Source organism: Pleuronectes platessa, unplaced genomic scaffold (genome assembly GCF_947347685.1).
Source record: "Pleuronectes platessa unplaced genomic scaffold, fPlePla1.1 scaffold_25, whole genome shotgun sequence".
Taxonomy (NCBI): domain Eukaryota; kingdom Metazoa; phylum Chordata; class Actinopteri; order Pleuronectiformes; family Pleuronectidae; genus Pleuronectes; species Pleuronectes platessa.
In genome coordinates this window covers 1142289-1162614 of record NW_026519137.1, presented here as the reverse complement: position 1 = coordinate 1162614, position 20326 = coordinate 1142289, and positions in this window count along the sequence as shown.

The window sequence follows — 20326 nt, the reverse complement described above, 5'->3', positions numbered from 1 at the left end:
CCCACAGGATGTGCAAGCACAGTTTTTTTATTAATTTGATTTAAATATATTTTTTTGTAAAAATATTTTAATATTATTTTTATTTTATGTGCGCAGCAGGATGTGCGCTTCAGTATGTGCGCCCCACAGAATTTGCGCCCTACAGGATGTGCAAGCACAGTTTTTTTATTAATTTGATTTAATTATTTTTTTTTGTAAAAATGTTTTAATATTATTATTATTAATGTGCGCAGATGGATGTGCGCCGCATGATGTGCGCCCCACATAATTTGCGCCCCACAGGATGAGCAAGCACAGTTTTTTTATTAATTGTTTTAAATATTTTTTTTGTAAAGATGTTTTAATATTATTTTTATCTATGTGCGCAGCAGGATGTGCGCCGCAGTCTGTGCGCCCCACATCATTTGCGCCCCACAGGATGTGCAACCACAGTTTTTTATTAATTTGATTTAAATATTTTTTTCTGTAAAAATGTTTTAATTATTATTTTTATTTATGTGCGCAGCAGGATGTGCGCCGCATGATGTGCGCCCCACATAATTTGCGCCCCACAGGATGTGCAAGCACAGTTTTTTTATTAATTTGATTTAAATATTTTTTTTTGTAAAAATGTTTTAATATTATTTTTATTTATGTGCGCAGCAGGATGTGCGCCGCATGATGTGCGCCCCACATAATTTGCGCCCCACAGGATGTGCAAGCACAGTTTTTTTATTAATTTGATTTAAATATTTCTTTTTTGTAAAAATGTTTTAATATTATTTTTATTTATGTGCGCAGCAGGATGTGCGCCGCAGGATGTGCGCCCCACAGAATTTGCGCCAAACAGGATGTGCAAGGACAGTTTTTTTATTAATTTGATTTAAATATTTTTTTTGTAAAAATGTTTTAATATCATTTTTATTTATGTGCGCAGCAGGATGTGCGCCGCAGAATGTGCGCCCCTCAGAATTTGCGCCCCACAGGATGTGCAAGCACAGTTTTTTTATTAATTTGATTTAAATATATTTTTTTGTAAAAATATTTTAATATTATTTTTATTTTATGTGCGCAGCAGGATGTGCGCTTCAGTATGTGCGCCCCACAGAATTTGCGCCCTACAGGATGTGCAAGCACAGTTTTTTTATTAATTTGATTTAATTATTTTTTTTTGTAAAAATGTTTTAATATTATTATTATTAATGTGCGCAGATGGATGTGCGCCGCATGATGTGCGCCCCACATAATTTGCGCCCCACAGGATGAGCAAGCACAGTTTTTTTATTAATTTGATTTAAAAAAAAAAATTGTAATTTGTTTTTAATATTATTTTTATTTATGTGCGCAGCAGGATGTGCGCCGCAGGATGTGCGCCCCACAGAATTTGCGCCCCACAGGATGTGCAAGCACAGTTTTTTTATTAATTTGATTTAAATATTTCTTTTTTGTAAAAATGTTTTAATATTATTTTTATTTATGTGCGCAGCAGGATGTGCGCCGCAGGATGTGCGCCCCACAGAATTTGCGCCAAACAGGATGTGCAAGGACAGTTTTTTTATTAATTTGATTTAAATATTTTTTTTGTAAAAATGTTTTAATATCATTTTTATTTATGTGCGCAGCAGGATGTGCGCCGCAGAATGTGCGCCCCTCAGAATTTGCGCCCCACAGGATGTGCAAGCACAGTTTTTTTATTAATTTGATTTAAATATTTTTTTTTGTAAAAATGTTTTAATATTATTTTTATTTATGTGCGCAGCAGGATGTGCGCCGCAGGATGTGCGCCCCACAGAATTTGCGCCACACAGGATGTGCAAGGACAGTTTTTTTATTAATTTGATTTAAAAAAAAAAATTGTAATTTGTTTTTAATATTATTTTTATTTATGTGCGCAGCAGGATGTGCGCCGCAGGATTTGCGGCCCACAGAATTTGCGCCCCACAGGATGTGCAAGCACAGTTTTTTTATTAATTGTTTTAAATATTTTTTTTGTAAAGATGTTTTAATATTATTTTTATCTATGTGCGCAGCAGGATGTGCGCCGCAGTCTGTGCGCCCCACATCATTTGCGCCCCACAGGATGTGCAACCACAGTTTTTTATTAATTTGATTTAAATATTTTTTTCTGTAAAAATGTTTTAATATTATTTTTATTTATGTGCGCAGCAGGATGTGCGCCGCATGATGTGCGCCCCACATAATTTGCGCCCCACAGGATGTGCAAGCACAGTTTTTGTATTAATTTGATTTAAATATATTTTTTTGTAAAAATGTTTTAATATTATTTTTATTTATGTGCGCAGCAGGATGTGCGCCGCAGGATGTGCGCCCCACAGAATTTGCGCCCCACAGAATTTGCGCCCCACAGGATGTGCAAGCACAGTTTTTTTATTAATTTGAATTAAATATTTTTTTTTGTAAAAATGTTTTAATATTATTTTTATTTATGTGCGCAGCAGGATGTGCGCCGCAGGATGTGCGCCCCACAGAATTTGCGCCCCACAGAATTTGCGCCCCTAAGGATGTGCAAGGACAGTTTTTTTATTAATTTGATTTAAAAAAAAATAATTGTAAATTGTTTTTAATATTATTTTTATTTATGTGCGCAGCAGGATGTGCGCCGCAGGATGTGCGCCCCACATAATTTGCGCCCCTAAGGATGTGCAAGCACAGTTTTTTTATTAATTTGATTTAAATATTTTTTTTTGTAAAAATGTTTTAATATTATTTTTATTTATGTGCGCAGCAGGATGTGTGCCGCAGGATGTGCGCCCCACAGAATTTGCGCCCCACAGGATGTGCAAGGACAGTTTTTTTATTAATTTGATTTAAAAAAAAAAAATTGTAATTTGTTTTTAATATTATTTTTATTTATGTGCGCAGCAGGATGTGCGCCGCAGGATGTGCGCCCCACAGAATTTGCGCCCCACAGGATGTGCAAGCACAGTTTTTTTATTAATTTGATTTAAATATTTTTTTTTGTAAAAATGTTTTAATATTATTTTTATTTATGTGCGCAGCAGGATGTGCGCCGCAGGATGTGCGCCCCACAGAATTTGCGCCCCACAGAATTTGCGCCCCACAGGATGTGCAAGCACAGTTTTTTTATTAATTTGAATTAAATATTTTTTTTTGTAAAAATGTTTTAATATTATTTTTATTTATGTGCGCAGCAGGATGTGCGCCGCAGGATGTGCGCCCCACAGAATTTGCGCCCCACAGAATTTGCGCCCCTAAGGATGTGCAAGGACAGTTTTTTTATTAATTTGATTTAAAAAAAAATAATTGTAAATTGTTTTTAATATTATTTTTATTTATGTGCGCAGCAGGATGTGCGCCGCAGGATGTGCGCCCCACATAATTTGCGCCCCTAAGGATGTGCAAGCACAGTTTTTTTATTAATTTGATTTAAATATTTTTTTTTGTAAAAATGTTTTAATATTATTTTTATTTATGTGCGCAGCAGGATGTGTGCCGCAGGATGTGCGCCCCACAGAATTTGCGCCCCACAGGATGTGCAAGGACAGTTTTTTTATTAATTTGATTTAAAAAAAAAAAATTGTAATTTGTTTTTAATATTATTTTTATTTATGTGCGCAGCAGGATGTGCGCTTCATGATGTGCGCCCCACATAATTTGCGCCCCACAGGATGAGCAAGCACAGTTTTTTTATTAATTTGATTCAAAAAAAAAAAATGTAAAAATGTTTTAATATTATTTTTATTTATGTGCGCAGCAGGATGTGTGCCGCAGGATGTGCGCCCCACAGAATTTGCGCCCCACAGGATGTGCAAGGACAGTTTTTTTATTAATTTGATTTAAAAAAAAAAAATTGTAATTTGTTTTTAATATTATTTTTATTTATGTGCGCAGCAGGATGTGCGCCGCAGGATGTGCGCCCCACAGAATTTGCGCCCCACAGGATGTGCAAGCACAGTTTTTTTATTAATTTGATTTAAATATTTTTTTTTGTAAAAATGTTTTAATATTATTTGTTTTAATGTGCGCAGCTGGATGTGCGCCGCAGGATGTGCGCCCCACAGAATTTGCGCCCCACAGGATGTGCAAGCACAGTTTTTTTATTAATTGTTTTAAATATTTTTTTTGTAAAGATGTTTTAATATTATTTTTATCTATGTGCGCAGCAGGATGTGCGCCGCAGTCTGTGCGCCCCACATCATTTGCGCCCCACAGGATGTGCAACCACAGTTTTTTATTAATTTGATTTAAATATTTTTTTCTGTAAAAATGTTTTAATATTATTTTTATTTATGTGCGCAGCAGGATGTGCGCCGCATGATGTGCGCCCCACATAATTTGCGCCCCACAGGATGTGCAAGCACAGTTTTTGTATTAATTTGATTTAAATATATTTTTTTGTAAAAATGTTTTAATATTATTTTTATTTATGTGCGCAGCAGGATGTGCGCCGCAGGATGTGCGCCCCACAGAATTTGCGCCCCACAGAATTTGCGCCCCACAGAATTTGCGCCCCACAGGATGTGCAAGCACAGTTTTTTTATTAATTTGAATTAAATATTTTTTTTTGTAAAAATGTTTTAATATTATTTTTATTTATGTGCGCAGCAGGATGTGCGCCGCAGGATGTGCGCCCCACAGAATTTGCGCCCCACAGAATTTGCGCCCCTAAGGATGTGCAAGGACAGTTTTTTTATTAATTTGATTTAAAAAAAAATAATTGTAAATTGTTTTTAATATTATTTTTATTTATGTGCGCAGCAGGATGTGCGCCGCAGGATGTGCGCCCCACATAATTTGCGCCCCTAAGGATGTGCAAGCACAGTTTTTTTATTAATTTGATTTAAATATTTTTTTTTGTAAAAATGTTTTAATATTATTTTTATTTATGTGCGCAGCAGGATGTGTGCCGCAGGATGTGCGCCCCACAGAATTTGCGCCCCACAGGATGTGCAAGGACAGTTTTTTTATTAATTTGATTTAAAAAAAAAAAATTGTAATTTGTTTTTAATATTATTTTTATTTATGTGCGCAGCAGGATGTGCGCTTCATGATGTGCGCCCCACATAATTTGCGCCCCACAGGATGAGCAAGCACAGTTTTTTTATTAATTTGATTCAAAAAAAAAAAATGTAAAAATGTTTTAATATTATTTTTATTTATGTGCGCAGCAGGATGTGTGCCGCAGGATGTGCGCCCCACAGAATTTGCGCCCCACAGGATGTGCAAGGACAGTTTTTTTATTAATTTGATTTAAAAAAAAAAAATTGTAATTTGTTTTTAATATTATTTTTATTTATGTGCGCAGCAGGATGTGCGCCGCAGGATGTGCGCCCCACAGAATTTGCGCCCCACAGGATGTGCAAGCACAGTTTTTTTATTAATTTGATTTAAATATTTTTTTTTGTAAAAATGTTTTAATATTATTTGTTTTAATGTGCGCAGCTGGATGTGCGCCGCAGGATGTGCGCCCCACAGAATTTGCGCCCCACAGGATGTGCAAGCACAGTTTTTTTATTAATTTGATTTAAATATTTTTTTTTGTAAAAATGTTTTAACATTATTTTTATTTATATGCGCAGCAGGATGTGCGCCGCATGATGTGCGCCCCACATAATTTGCGCCCCACAGGATGTGCAAGCACAGTTTTTTTATTAATTTGATTTAAATATTTTTTTTTGTAAAAATGTTTTAATATTATTTTTATTTATGTGCGCAGCAGGATGTGCGCCGCAGGATGTGCGCCCCACAGAATTTGCGCCCCACAGGATGAGCAAGCACAGTTTTTTTATTAATTTGATTTAAAAAAAAAAAATGTAAAAATGTTTTAATATTATTTTTATTTATGTGCGCAGCAGGATGTGTGCCGCAGGATGTGCGCCCCACAGAATTTGCGCCCCACAGGATGTGCAAGCAAGGTTTTTTATTAGTTATATTTAAATATTTTTTTTTGTAAAAATGTTTTAATATTATTTTTATTTATGTGCGCAGCAGGATGTGCGCCCCACAGAATTTGCGCCCCACAGGATGTGCAAGCACAGTTTTTTTATTAATTTGATTTAAAAAAAAATAATTGTAAATTGTTTTTAATATTATTTTTATTTATGTGTGCAGCAGGATGTGCGCCGCAGGATGTGCGCCCCACATAATTTGCGCCCCACAGGATGTGCAAGCACAGTTTTTTTATTAATTTGATTTTAATATATTTTTTTGTAAAAATGTTTTAATATTATTTTTATCTATGTGCGCAGCAGGATGTGCGCCGCAGTCTGTGCGCCCCACATAATTTGCGCCCCACAGGATGTGCAACCACAGTTTTTTATTAATTTGATTTAAATATTTTTTTCATTAAAAATGTTTTAATATTATTTTTATTTATGTGCGCAGCAGGATGTGCGCCGCAGGATGTGCGCCCCACAGAATTTGCGCCCCACAGGATGTGCAAGCACAGTATTTTTATTAATTTGATTTAAAAAAAAAATAATTGTAAATTGTTTTTAATATTATTTTTATTTATGTGCGCAGCAGGATGTGCGCCGCAGGATGTGCGCCCCACAGAATTTGCGCCCCACAGGATGTGCAAGCACAGTTTTTTTATTAATTTGATTTAAATATTTTTTTTTGTAAAAATGTTTTAATATTATTTTTCTTTATGTGCGCAGCAGGATGTGCGCCCCACAGAATTTGCGCCCCACAGGATGTGCAAGCACAGTTTTTTTATTAATTTGATTTAAATATTTTTTTTTGTAAAAATGTTTTAATATTATTTTTATTTATGTGCGCAGCAGGATGTGCGCCCCACAGAATTTGCGCCCCACAGGATGTGCAAGCACAGTTTTTTTATTAATTTGATTTAAAAAAAAATAATTGTAAATTGTTTTTAATATTATTTTTATTTATGTGCGCAGCAGGATGTGCGCCGCAGGATGTGCGCCCCACAGAATTTGCGCCCCACAGGATGTGCAAGGACAGTTTTTTTATTAATTTGATTTAAAAAAAAAAAATTGTAATTTGTTTTTAATATTATTTTTATTTATGTGCGCAGCAGGATGTGCGCCGCAGGATGTGCGCCCCACATAATTTGCGCCCCAGAGGATGAGCAAGCACAGTTTTTTTATTAATTGTTTTAAATATTTTTTTTGTAAAGATGTTTTAATATTATTTTTATCTATGTGCGCAGCAGGATGTGCGCCGCAGTCTGTACGCCCGACAAAATTTGCGCCCCACAGGATGTGCAACCACAGTTTTTTATTAATTTGATTTAAATATTTTTTTCTCTAAAAATGTTTTCATATTATTTTTATTTATGTGCGCAGCAGGATGTAAGCCGCAGGATGTGTGCCGCAGGATGTGCGCCCCACAGAATTTGCGCCCCACAGGATGTGCAAGCACAGTTTTTTTATTAATTTGATTTAAATATTTTTTTTTGTAAAAATGTTTTAATATTATTTTTATTTATGTGCGCCGCAGGATGTGCGCCGCAGTCTGTGCGCCCCACATAATTTGCGCCCCACAGGATGTGCAAGCAAGGTTTTTTATTAGTTATATTTAAATATTTTTTTCTGTAAAAATGTTTTAATATTATTTTTATTTATGTGCGCAGCAGGATGTGCGCCGCTAGGTGTGCGCCCCACATAATTTGCGCCCCACAGGATGTGCAAGCACAGTTTTTTTATTAATTTGATTTAAATATTTTTTTTTGTAAAAATGTTTTAATATTATTTTTATTTATGTGCGCAGCAGGATGTGCGCGGCAGGATGTGCGCCCCACAGAATTTGCGCCCCAAAGGATGTGCAAGGACAGTTTTTTTATTAATTTGATTTTTAAAAAAAAATTGTAACTTGTTTTTAATATTATTTTTATTTATGTGCGCAGCAGGATGTGTGCCGCAGGATGTGCACCCCACAGAATTTGCGCCCCACAGGATGTACAAGCACAGTTTTTTTATTAATTTGATTTTAATATTTTTTTTTGTAAAAATGTTTTAATATTATTTTTATTTATGTGCGCAGCAGGATGTTAGCCGCAGGATGTGCGCCCCACAGAATTTGCGCCCCACAGGATGTGCAAGCAAGGTTTTTTATTAGTTATATTTAAATATTTTTTTCTGTAAAAATGTTTTAATATTATTTTTATTTATGTGCGCAGCAGGATGTGCGCCGCATGATGTGCGCCCCACATAATTTGCGCCCCACAGGATGTGCAAGCACAGTTTTTTTATTAATTTGATTTAAAAAAAAAAAAATGTAATTTGTTTTTAATATTATTTTTATTTATGTGCGCAGCAGGATGTGCGCCCCACAGAATTTGCGCCCCACAGGATGTGCAAGCACAGTTTTTTTATTAATTTTATTTGAAAAAAAAAAATTGTAAATTTTTTTTAATTTCATTGTTATTCATGTGCGCAGCAGGATGTGCGCCCCACAGAATTTGCGCCCCACAGGATGTGCAAGGACAGTTTTTTTATTAATTTGATTTAAAAAAAAAAAATTGTAATTTGTTTTTAATATTATTTTTATTTATGTGCGCAGAAGAATGTGCGCCGCAGGATGTGCGCCCCATAGAATTTGCGCCCCACAGGATGTGCAAGCACAGTTTTTTTATTAATTTGATTTTTAAAAAAAAAAATGTAATTTGTTTTTAATATTATTTTTATTTATGTGCGCAGCAGGATGTGCGCCGCAGGATGTGCGCCCCACAGAATTTGCGCCCCACAGGATGTGCAAGCACAGTTTTTTTATTAATTTGATTTAAAAAAAAATAATTGTAAATTGTTTTTAATATTATTTTTATTTATGTGCGCAGCAGGATGTGCGCCGCAGGATGTGCGCCCCACATAATTTGCGCCCCACAGGATGAGCAAGCACAGTTTTTTTATTAATTGTTTTAAATATTTTTTTTGTAAAGATGTTTTAATATTATTTTTATCTATGTTCGCAGCAGGATGTGCGCCGCAGTCTGTGCGCCCCACATAATTTGCGCCCCACAGGATGTTCAACCACAGTTTTTTATTAATTTGATTTAAATATTTTTTTCTGTAAAAATGTTTTAATATTATTTTTATTTATGTGCGCAGCAGGATGTGCGCCGCATGATGTGCGCCCCACATAATTTGCGCCCCACAGGATGTGCAAGCACAGTTTTTTATTAATTTGATTTAAATATTTTTTTCTGTAAAAATGTTTTAATATTATTTTTATTTATGTGCGCAGCAGGATGTGCGCCGCAGGATGTGTGCCCCACAGAATTTGCGCCCCACAGGATGTGCAAGGACAATTTTTTTATTAATTTGATTTTTTAAAAAAAATTGTAATTTGTTTTTAATATTGTTTTTATTTATGTGCGCAGCAGGATGTGCGCCGCAGGATGTGCGCCCCACAGAATTTGCGCCCCACAGGATGTGCAAGGACAGTTTTTTTATTAATTTGATTTAAAAAAAAAAAAATTGTAATTTGTTTTTAATATTATTTTTATTTATGTGCGCAGCAGGATGTGCGCCGCAGGATGTGCGCCCCACAGAATTTGCGCCCCACAGGATGTGCAAGCACATTTTTTTTATTAATTTGATTTAAAAAAAAAAAATTGTAAATTTTTTTTAATTTCATTGTTATTCATGTGCACAGCAGGATGTGCGCCCCACAGAATTTGCGCCCCACAGGATGTGCAAGCACATTTTTTTTATTAATTTGATTTAAAAAAAAAAAATTGTAAATTTTTTTTAATTTCATTGTTATTCATGTGCACAGCAGGATGTGCGCCCCACAGAATTTGCGCCCCACAGGATGTGCAAGGACAGTTTTTTTATTAATTTGATTTAAAAAAAAAATTGTAATTTGTTTTTAATATTATTTTTATTTATGTGCGCAGAAGGATGTGCGCCGCAGGATGTGCGCCCCACAGAATTTGCGCCCCACAGGATGTGCAAGCACAGTTTTTTTATTAATTTGATTTTAAAAAAAAAAAATGTAATTTGTTTTTAATATTATTTTTATTTATGTGCGCAGCAGGATGTGCGCCGCAGGATGTGCGCCCCACAGAATTTGCGCCCCACAGGATGTGCAACCACAGTTTTTTATTAATTTGATTTAAATATTTTTTTTTGTAAAAATGTTTTAATATTGTTTTTATTTATGTGCGCAGCAGGATGTGCGCCGCAGGATGTGTGCCCCACAGAATTTGCGCCCCACAGGATGTGCAAGGACAATTTTTTTATTAATTTGATTTAAAAAAAAATAAATTGTAATTTGTTTTTAATATTATTTTTATTTATGTGCGCAGCAGGATGTGCGCCGCAGGATGTGCGCCGCAGGATGTGCGCCCCACAGGATGTGCAAGCACAGTTTTTTTATTAATTTGATTTAAATATTTTTTTATGTAAAAATGTTTTAATATTATTTTTATTTATGTGCGCAGCAGGATGTGTGCCGCAGGATGTGCGCCCCACATAATTTGCGCCCCACAGGATGTGCAAGCACAGTTTTTTTATTAATTTGATTTAAATATTTTTTTTTGTAAAAATGTTTTAATATAATTTTTATGTATGTGCGCAGCAGGATGTGTGCCGCAGGATGTGCGCCCCACAGAATTTGCGCCCCACAGGATGTGCAAGCACAGTTTTTTCATTAGTTATATTTAAATATTTTTTTTTGTAAAAATGTTTTAATATTATTTTTATTTATGTGCGCAGCAGGATGTGCGCCCCACAGAATTTGCGCCCCACAGGGTGTGCAAGCACAGTTTTTTTATTAATTTGATTTAAATATTTTTTTTTGTAAAAATGTTTTAATATTATTTTTATGTATGTGCGCAGCAGGATGTGTGCCGCAGGATGTGCGCCCCACAGAATTTGCGCCCCACAGGATGTGCAAGCACAGTTTTTTTATTAGTTATATTTAAATATTTTTTTTTGTAAAAATGTTTTAATATTATTTTTATTTATGTGCGCAGCAGGATGTGCGCCCCACAGAATTTGCGCCCCACAGGGTGTGTAAGCACAGTTTTTTTATTAATTTGATTTAAATATTTTTTTTTGTAAAAATGTTTTAATATTATTTTTATTCATGTGCACAGCAGGATGTGCGCCGCATGATGTGCGCCCCACATAATTTGCGCCCCACAGGATGAGCAAGCACAGTTTTTTTATTAATTTGATTTAAATATTTTTTTTTGTAAAAATGTTTTAATATTATTTGTATTAATGTGCGCAGCTGGATGTGCGCCGCAGGATGTGCTTCCCACAGAATTTGCACCCCACAGGATGTGCAAGCACAGTTTTTTTATTAATTTGATTTAAAAAAAAATAATTGTAAATTGTTTTTAATATTATTTTTATTTATGTGCGCAGCAGGATGTGCGCCCCACAGAATTTGCGCCCCACAGGATGTGCAAGCACAGTTTTTTTATTAATTTGATTTAATAAAAATTAATTGTAAATTGTTTTTAATATTATTTTTATTTATGTGCGCAGCAGGATGTGCGCCCCACAGAATTTGCGCCCCACATAATTTGCGCCCCACAGGATGTGCAAGCACAGTTTTTTTATTAAATTGATTTAAAAAAAAAAAAATGTAATTTGTTTTTAATATTATTTTTATTTATGTGTGCAGCAGGATGTGCGCCCCACAGAATTTGCGCCCCACAGGATGTACAAGCACAGTTTTTTTATTAATTTGATTTAAATATTTTTTTCTGTAAAAATGTTTTAATATTATTTTTATTTATGTGCGCAGCAGGATGTGCGCCGCAGGATGTGTGCCCCACAGAATTTGCGCCCCACAGGATGTGCAAGGACAATTTTTTTATTAATTTGATTTAAAAAAAAATAAATTGTAATTTGTTTTTAATATTATTTTTATTTATGTGCGCAGCAGGATGTGCGCCGCAGGATGTGCGCCGCAGGATGTGCGCCCCACAGGATGTGCAAGCACAGTTTTTTTATTAATTTGATTTAAATATTTTTTTATGTAAAAATGTTTTAATATTATTTTTATTTATGTGCGCAGCAGGATGTGTGCCGCAGGATGTGCGCCCCACATAATTTGCGCCCCACAGGATGTGCAAGCACAGTTTTTTTATTAATTTGATTTAAATATTTTTTTTTGTAAAAATGTTTTAATATTATTTTTATGTATGTGCGCAGCAGGATGTGTGCCGCAGGATGTGCGCCCCACAGAATTTGCGCCCCACAGGATGTGCAAGCACAGTTTTTTTATTAGTTATATTTAAATATTTTTTTTTGTAAAAATGTTTTAATATTATTTTTATTTATGTGCGCAGCAGGATGTGCGCCCCACAGAATTTGCGCCCCACAGGGTGTGCAAGCACAGTTTTTTTATTAATTTGATTTAAATATTTTTTTTTGTAAAAATGTTTTAATATTATTTTTATTTATGTGCGCAGCAGGATGTGCGCCCCACAGAATTTGCGCCCCACAGGGTGTGCAAGCACAGTTTTTTTATTAATTTGATTTAAATATTTTTTTTTGTAAAAATGTTTTAATATTATTTTTATTCATGTGCACAGCAGGATGTGCGCCGCATGATGTGCGCCCCACATAATTTGCGCCCCACAGGATGAGCAAGCACAGTTTTTTTATTAATTTGATTTAAATATTTTTTTTTGTAAAAATGTTTTAATATTATTTGTATTAATGTGCGCAGCTGGATGTGCGCCGCAGGATGTGCTTCCCACAGAATTTGCGCCCCACAGGATGTGCAAGCACAGTTTTTTTATTAATTTGATTTAAATATTTTTTTTTGTAAAAATGTTTTAATATTATTTTTATTTATGTGCGCAGCAGGATGTGCGCCGCAGTCTGTGCGCCCCGCATAATTTGCGCCCCACAGAATTTGCACCCCACAGGATGTGCAAGCACAGTTTTTTTATTAATTTGATTTAAAAAAAAATAATTGTAAATTGTTTTTAATATTATTTTTATTTATGTGCGCAGCAGGATGTGCGCCCCACAGAATTTGCGCCCCACAGGATGTGCAAGCACAGTTTTTTTATTAATTTGATTTAAATATTTTTTTTTGTAAAAATGTTTTAATATTATTTTTATGTATGTGCGCAGCAGGATGTGTGCCGCAGGATGTGCGCCCCACAGAATTTGCGCCCCACAGGATGTGCAAGCACAGTTTTTTTATTAGTTATATTTAAATATTTTTTTTTGTAAAAATGTTTTAATATTATTTTTATTTATGTGCGCAGCAGGATGTGCGCCCCACAGAATTTGCGCCCCACAGGGTGTGCAAGCACAGTTTTTTTATTAATTTGATTTAAATATTTTTTTTTGTAAAAATGTTTTAATATTATTTTTATGTATGTGCGCAGCAGGATGTGTGCCGCAGGATGTGCGCCCCACAGAATTTGCGCCCCACAGGATGTGCAAGCACAGTTTTTTTATTAGTTATATTTAAATATTTTTTTTTGTAAAAATGTTTTAATATTATTTTTATTTATGTGCGCAGCAGGATGTGCGCCCCACAGAATTTGCGCCCCACAGGGTGTGCAAGCACAGTTTTTTTATTAATTTGATTTAAATATTTTTTTTTGTAAAAATGTTTTAATATTATTTTTATTCATGTGCACAGCAGGATGTGCGCCGCATGATGTGCGCCCCACATAATTTGCGCCCCACAGGATGAGCAAGCACAGTTTTTTTATTAATTTGATTTAAATATTTTTTTTTGTAAAAATGTTTTAATATTATTTTTATTTATTTGCGCAGCAGGATGTGCGCCGCAGGATGTGCGCCCCACAGAATTTGCGCCCCACAGGATGTGCAAGGACAGTTTTTTTATTAATTTGATTTAAATATTTTTTTTTGTAAAAATGTTTTAACATTATTTTTATTTATATGCGCCGCAGAATGTGCGCCCCACAGAATTTGCGCCCCAAAGGATGTGCAAGCACAGTTTTTTTATTAAATTGATTTAAAAAAAAAAAAATGTAATTTGTTTTTAATATTATTTTTATTTATGTGTGCAGCAGGATGTGCGCCCCACAGAATTTGCGCCCCACAGGATGTACAAGCACAGTTTTTTTATTAATTTGATTTAAATATTTTTTTTTGTAAAAATGTTTTAATATTATTTTTATTTATGTGCGCAGCAGGATGTGCGCCGCAGGATGTGTGCCCCACAGAATTTGCGCCCCACAGGATGTGCAAGGACAATTTTTTTATTAATTTGATTTTTAAAAAAAAATTGTAATTTGTTTTTAATATTGTTTTTATTTATGTGCGCAGCAGGATGTGCGCCGCAGGATTTGCGCCCCACATAATTTGCGCCCCACAGAATGTGCAAGCACAGTTTTTTTATTAATTTGATTTTAATATATTTTTTTGTAAAAATGTTTTAATATTATTTTTATTTATGTGCGCAGCAGGATGTGCGCCGCAGGATGTGCGCCCCACATAATTTGCGCCCCACAGGATGTGCAAGGACAGTTTTTTTATTAATTTGATTTAAAAAAAAAAAAATTGTAATTTGTTTTTAATATTATTTTTATTTATGTGCGCAGCAGGATGTGCGCCGCAAGATGTGCGCCCCACATAATTTGCGCCCCACAGGATGTGCAAGCACAGTTTTTTTATTAATTTGATTTAAAAAAAAAAAATTGTAAATTTGTTTCAATATTATTTTTATTTATGTGCGCAGCAGGATGTGTGCCGCAGGATGTGCGCCCCACAGAATTTGCGCCCCACAGGATGTGCAAGCACAGTTTTTTTATTAATTTGATTTAAATATTTTTTTTTGTAAAAATGTTTTAATATTATTTTTATTCATGTGCGCAGCAGGATTTGCGCCGCAGGATGTGCGCCCCACAGGATGTGCAAGGACAGTTTTTTTATTAATTTGATTTTTAAAAAAAAATTGTAATTTGTTTTTAATATTGTTTTTATTTATGTGCGCAGCAGGATGTGCGCCGCAGGATTTGCGCCCCACATAATTTGCGCCCCACAGAATGTGCAAGCACAGTTTTTTTATTAATTTGATTTTAATATATTTTTTTGTAAAAATGTTTTAATATTATTTTTATTTATGTGCGCAGCAGGATGTGCGCCGCAGGATGTGCGCCCCACATAATTTGCGCCCCACAGGATGTGCAAGGACAGTTTTTTTATTAATTTGATTTAAAAAAAAAAAAATTGTAATTTGTTTTTAATATTATTTTTATTTATGTGCGCAGCAGGATGTGCGCCGCAAGATGTGCGCCCCACATAATTTGCGCCCCACAGGATGTGCAAGCACAGTTTTTTTATTAATTTGATTTAAATATTTTTTTTTGTAAAAATGTTTTAATATTATTTTTATTCATGTGCGCAGCAGGATTTGCGCCGCAGGATGTGCGCCCCACAGGATGTGCAAGGACAGTTTTTTTATTAATTTGATTTAAAAAAAAAATTGTAATTTGTTTTTAATATTATTTTTATTTATGTGCGCAGCTGGATGTGCGCCGCATGATGTGCGCCCCACATAATTTGCGCCCCACAGGATGAGCAAGCACAGTTTTGTTATTAATTTGATTTAAAAAAAAAAAATTGTAAATTTTTTTTAATTTTATTTTTATTTATTTGCACAGCAGGATGTGCTCCCCACATAATTTGTGCCCCACAGGATGTGCAAGCACAGTTTTTTTATTAATTTGATTTTTAAAAAAAAATTGTAATTTGTTTTTAATATTGTTTTTATTTATGTGCGCAGCAGGATGTGCGCCGCAGGATTTGCGCCCCACATAATTTGCGCCCCACAGAATGTGCAAGCACAGTTTTTTTATTAATTTGATTTTAATATTTATTTTTGTAAAAATGTTTTAACATTATTTTTATTTATATGCGCAGCAGGATGTGCGTCGCCGGATTTGCGCCCCACAGAATTTGCGCCCCACAGAATGTGCAAGCACAGTTTTTTTATTAATTTGATTTAAATATATTTTTTTGTAAAAATGTTTTAATAATATTTGTATTCATGTGCGCAGCTGGATGTGCGCCGCAGGATGTGCGCCCCACATAATTTGCGCCCCACAGGATGTGCAAGCACAGTTTTTTTATTAATTTGATTTAAATATTTTTTTTTGTAAAAATTTTTTAATATTATTTTTATTTATGTGCACAGCAGGATGTGCGCCGCAGGATGTGCGCCCCACAGAATTTGCGCCACACAGGATGTGCAAGGACAGTTTTTTTATTAATTTGATTTAAAAAAAAAAATTGTAATTTGTTTTTAATATTATTTTTATTTATGTGCGCAGCAGGATGTGCGCCACAGGATGTGCGCCCCACAGAATTTGCGCCCTACAGGATGTGCAAGCACAGTTTTTTTATTAATTTGATTTAAATATTTTTTTTTGTAAAAATGTTTTAATATTATTATTATTAATGTGCGCAGCTGGATGTGCGCCGAAGGTTGTGCGCCCCACAGAATTTGCCCCTCACAGGATGTGCAAGGACAGTTTTTTTATTAATTTGATTTAAATATTTTTTTTGAAAAAAATGTTTTAATATTATTTTTATTTATGTGCTCAGTAGGATGTGCGCTGCAGTCTGTGCGCCCAACATAATTTGCGCCCCACAGGATATGCAAGCACATTTTTTTTATTAGTTATATTTAAATATTTTTTTTTGTAAAAATGTTTTAATATTATTTTTATTTATGTGCGCAGCAGGATGTGCGCCGCAGGATGTGCGCCCCACATAATTTGCGCCCCACAGGATGTGCAAGGACAGTTTTTTTATTAATTTGATTTAAAAAAAAAAATTGTAATTTGTTTTTAATATTATTTTTATTCATGTGCGCAGCAGGATGTGCGCCGCAGGATGTGCGCCCCACAGAATTTGCGCCCCACAGGATGTGCAAGGACAGTTTTTTTATTAATTTGATTTAAATATTTTTTTTGTAAAAATGTTTTAATATTATTTGTATTCATGTGCGCAGCTGGATGTGCGCCGCAGGATGTGCGCCCCACATAATTTGCGCCCCACAGGATGTGCAAGCACAGTTTTTTTATTAATTTGATTTAAATATTTTTTTTTGTAAAAATGTTTTAATATTATTTTTATTTATGTGCACAGCAGGATGTGCGCCGCAGGATGTGCGCCCCACAGAATTTGCGCCACACAGGATGTGCAAGGACAGTTTTTTTATTAATTTGATTTAAAAAAAAAAAATTGTAATTTGTTTTTAATATTATTTTTATTTATGTGCGCAGCAGGATGTGCGCCGCAGGATGTGCGCCCCACAGAATTTGCGCCCTACAGGATGTGCAAGCACAGTTTTTTTATTAATTTGATTTAAATATTTTTTTTTGTAAAAATGTTTTAATATTATTATTATTAATGTGCGCAGCTGGATGTGCGCCGAAGGTTGTGCGCCCCACAGAATTTGCGCCTCACAGGATGTGCAAGGACAGTTTTTTTATTAATTTGATTTAAATATTTTTTTTGAAAAAAATGTTTTAATATTATTTTTATTTATGTGCTCAGTAGGATGTGCGCTGCAGGATTTGCGCCCCACAGGATGTGCAAGCACAGTTTTTTTATTAAATTGATTTAAATATTTTTTTTTGTAAAAAAGTTTTAATATTATTTTTATTTATGTGCGCAGCAGGATGTGCGCCGCATGATGTGCGCCCCACAGAATTTGCGCCCCACAGGATGTGCAAGCAAGGTTTTTTATTAGTTATATTTAAATATTTTTTTTTGTAAAAATGTTTTAATATTATTTTTATTTATGTGCGCAGCAGGATGTGCGCCCCACAGAATTTGCGCCCCACAGGATGTGCAAGGACAGTTTTTTTATTAATTTGATTTAAAAAAAAAAAATTGTAATTTGTTTTTAATATTATTTTTATTTATGTGCGCAGCAGGATGTGCGCCGCATGATGTGCGCCCCACATAATTTGCGCCCCACAGGATGAGCAAGCACAGTTTTTTTATTAATTTGATTTAAAAAAAAAAATTGTAATTTGTTTTTAATATTATTTTTATTTTATGTGCGCAGCAGGATGTGCGCTTCAGTATGTGCGCCCCACAGAATTTGCGCCCTACAGGATGTGCAAGCACAGTTTTTTTATTAATTTGATTTAATTATTTTATTTTGTAAAAATGTTTTAATATTATTATTATTAATGTGCGCAGATGGATGTGCGCCGCATGATGTGCGCCCCACATAATTTGCGCCCCACAGGATGAGCAAGCACAGTTTTTTTATTAATTGTTTTAAATATTTTTTTTGTAAAGATGTTTTAATATTATTTTTATCTATGTGCGCAGCAGGATGTGCGCCGCAGTCTGTGCGCCCCACATCATTTGCGCCCCACAGGATGTGCAACCACAGTTTTTTATTAATTTGATTTAAATATTTTTTTCTGTAAAAATGTTTTAATATTATTTTTATTTATGTGCGCAGCAGGATGTACGCCGCATGATGTGCGCCCCACATAATTTGCGCCCCACAGGATGTGCAAGCACAGTTTTTGTATTAATTTGATTTAAATATATTTTTTTGTAAAAATGTTTTAATATTATTTTTATTTATGTGCGCAGCAGGATGTGCGCCGCAGGATGTGCGCCCCACAGAATTTGCGCCCCACAGGATGTGCAAGCACAGTTTTTTTATTAATTTGATTTAAATATTTTTTTTTGTAAAAATGTTTTAATATTATTTTTATTTATGTGCGCAGCAGGATGTGCGCCGCAGGATGTGCGCCCCACAGAATTTGCGCCCCACAGGATGTGCAAGCAAGGTTTTTTATTAGTTATATTTAAATATTTTTTTTTGTAAAAATGTTTTAATATTATTTTTATTTATGATCGCAGCAGGATTAGCGCAGCAGGATGTGCGCCCCACAGAATTTGCGCCCCACAGGATGTTCAAGCACAGTTTTTTTATTAATTTGAATTAAAAAAAAAAAATTGTAATTTGTTTTTAATATTATTTTTATTTATGTGCGCAGCAGGATGTGCGCCGCAGGATTTGCGGCCCACAGAATTTGCGCCCCACAGGATGTGCAAGCACAGTTTTTTTATTAATTTGATTTAAAAAAAAAATTGTAATTTGTTTTTAATATTATTTTTATTTATGTGCGCAGCAGGTTGTGCGCCGCATGATGTGCGCCCCACATAATTTGCGCCCCACAGGATGTGCAAGCACAGTTTTTGTATTAATTTGATTTAAATATATTTTTTTGTAAAAATGTTTTAATATTATTTTTATTTATGTGCGCAGCAGGATGTGCGCCGCATGATGTGCGCCCCACATAATTTGCGCCCCACAGGATGTGCAAGCACAGTTTTTGTATTAATTTGATTTAAATATATTTTTTTGTAAAAATATTTTAATATTATTTTTATTTTATGTGCGCAGCAGGATGTGCGCTTCAGTATGTGCGCCCCACAGAATTTGCGCCCTACAGGATGTGCAAGCACAGTTTTTTTATTAATTTGATTTAATTATTTTTTTTTGTAAAAATGTTTTAATATTATTATTATTAATGTGCGCAGATGGATGTGCGCCGCATGATGTGCGCCCCACATAATTTGCGCCCCACAGGATGAGCAAGCACAGTTTTTTTATTAATTGTTTTAAATATTTTTTTTGTAAAGATGTTTTAATATTATTTTTATCTATGTGCGCAGCAGGATGTGCGCCGCAGTCTGTGCGCCCCACATCATTTGCGCCCCACAGGATGTGCAACCACAGTTTTTTATTAATTTGATTTAAATATTTTTTTCTGTAAAAATGTTTTAATATTATTTTTATTTATGTGCGCAGCAGGATGTGCGCCGCATGATGTGCGCCCCACATAATTTGCGCCCCACAGGATGTGCAAGCACAGTTTTTTTATTAATTTGATTTAAATATTTTTTTTTGTAAAAATGTTTTAATATTATTTTTATTTATGTGCGCAGCAGGATGTGCGCCGCAGGATGTGCGCCCCACAGAATTTGCGCCCCACAGGATGTGCAAGCAAGGTTTTTTAATAGTTATATTTAAATATTTTTTTTTGTAAAAATGTTTTAATATTATTTTTATTTATGTGCGCAGCAGGATGTGCGCCCCACAGAATTTGCGCCCCACAGGATGTGCAAGCACAGTTTTTGTATTAATTTGATTTAAATATATTTTTTTGTAAAAATGTTTTAATATTATTTTTATTTATGTGCGCAGCAGGATGTGCGCCGCAGGATGTGCGCCCCACAGAATTTGCGCCCCACAGAATTTGCGCCCCACAGGATGTGCAAGGACAGTTTTTTTATTAATTTGATTTAAAAAAAAAATTGTAATTTGTTTTTAATATTATTTTTATTTATGTGCGCAGCAGGATGTGCGCCGCAGGATGTGCGCCCCACATAATTTGCGCCCC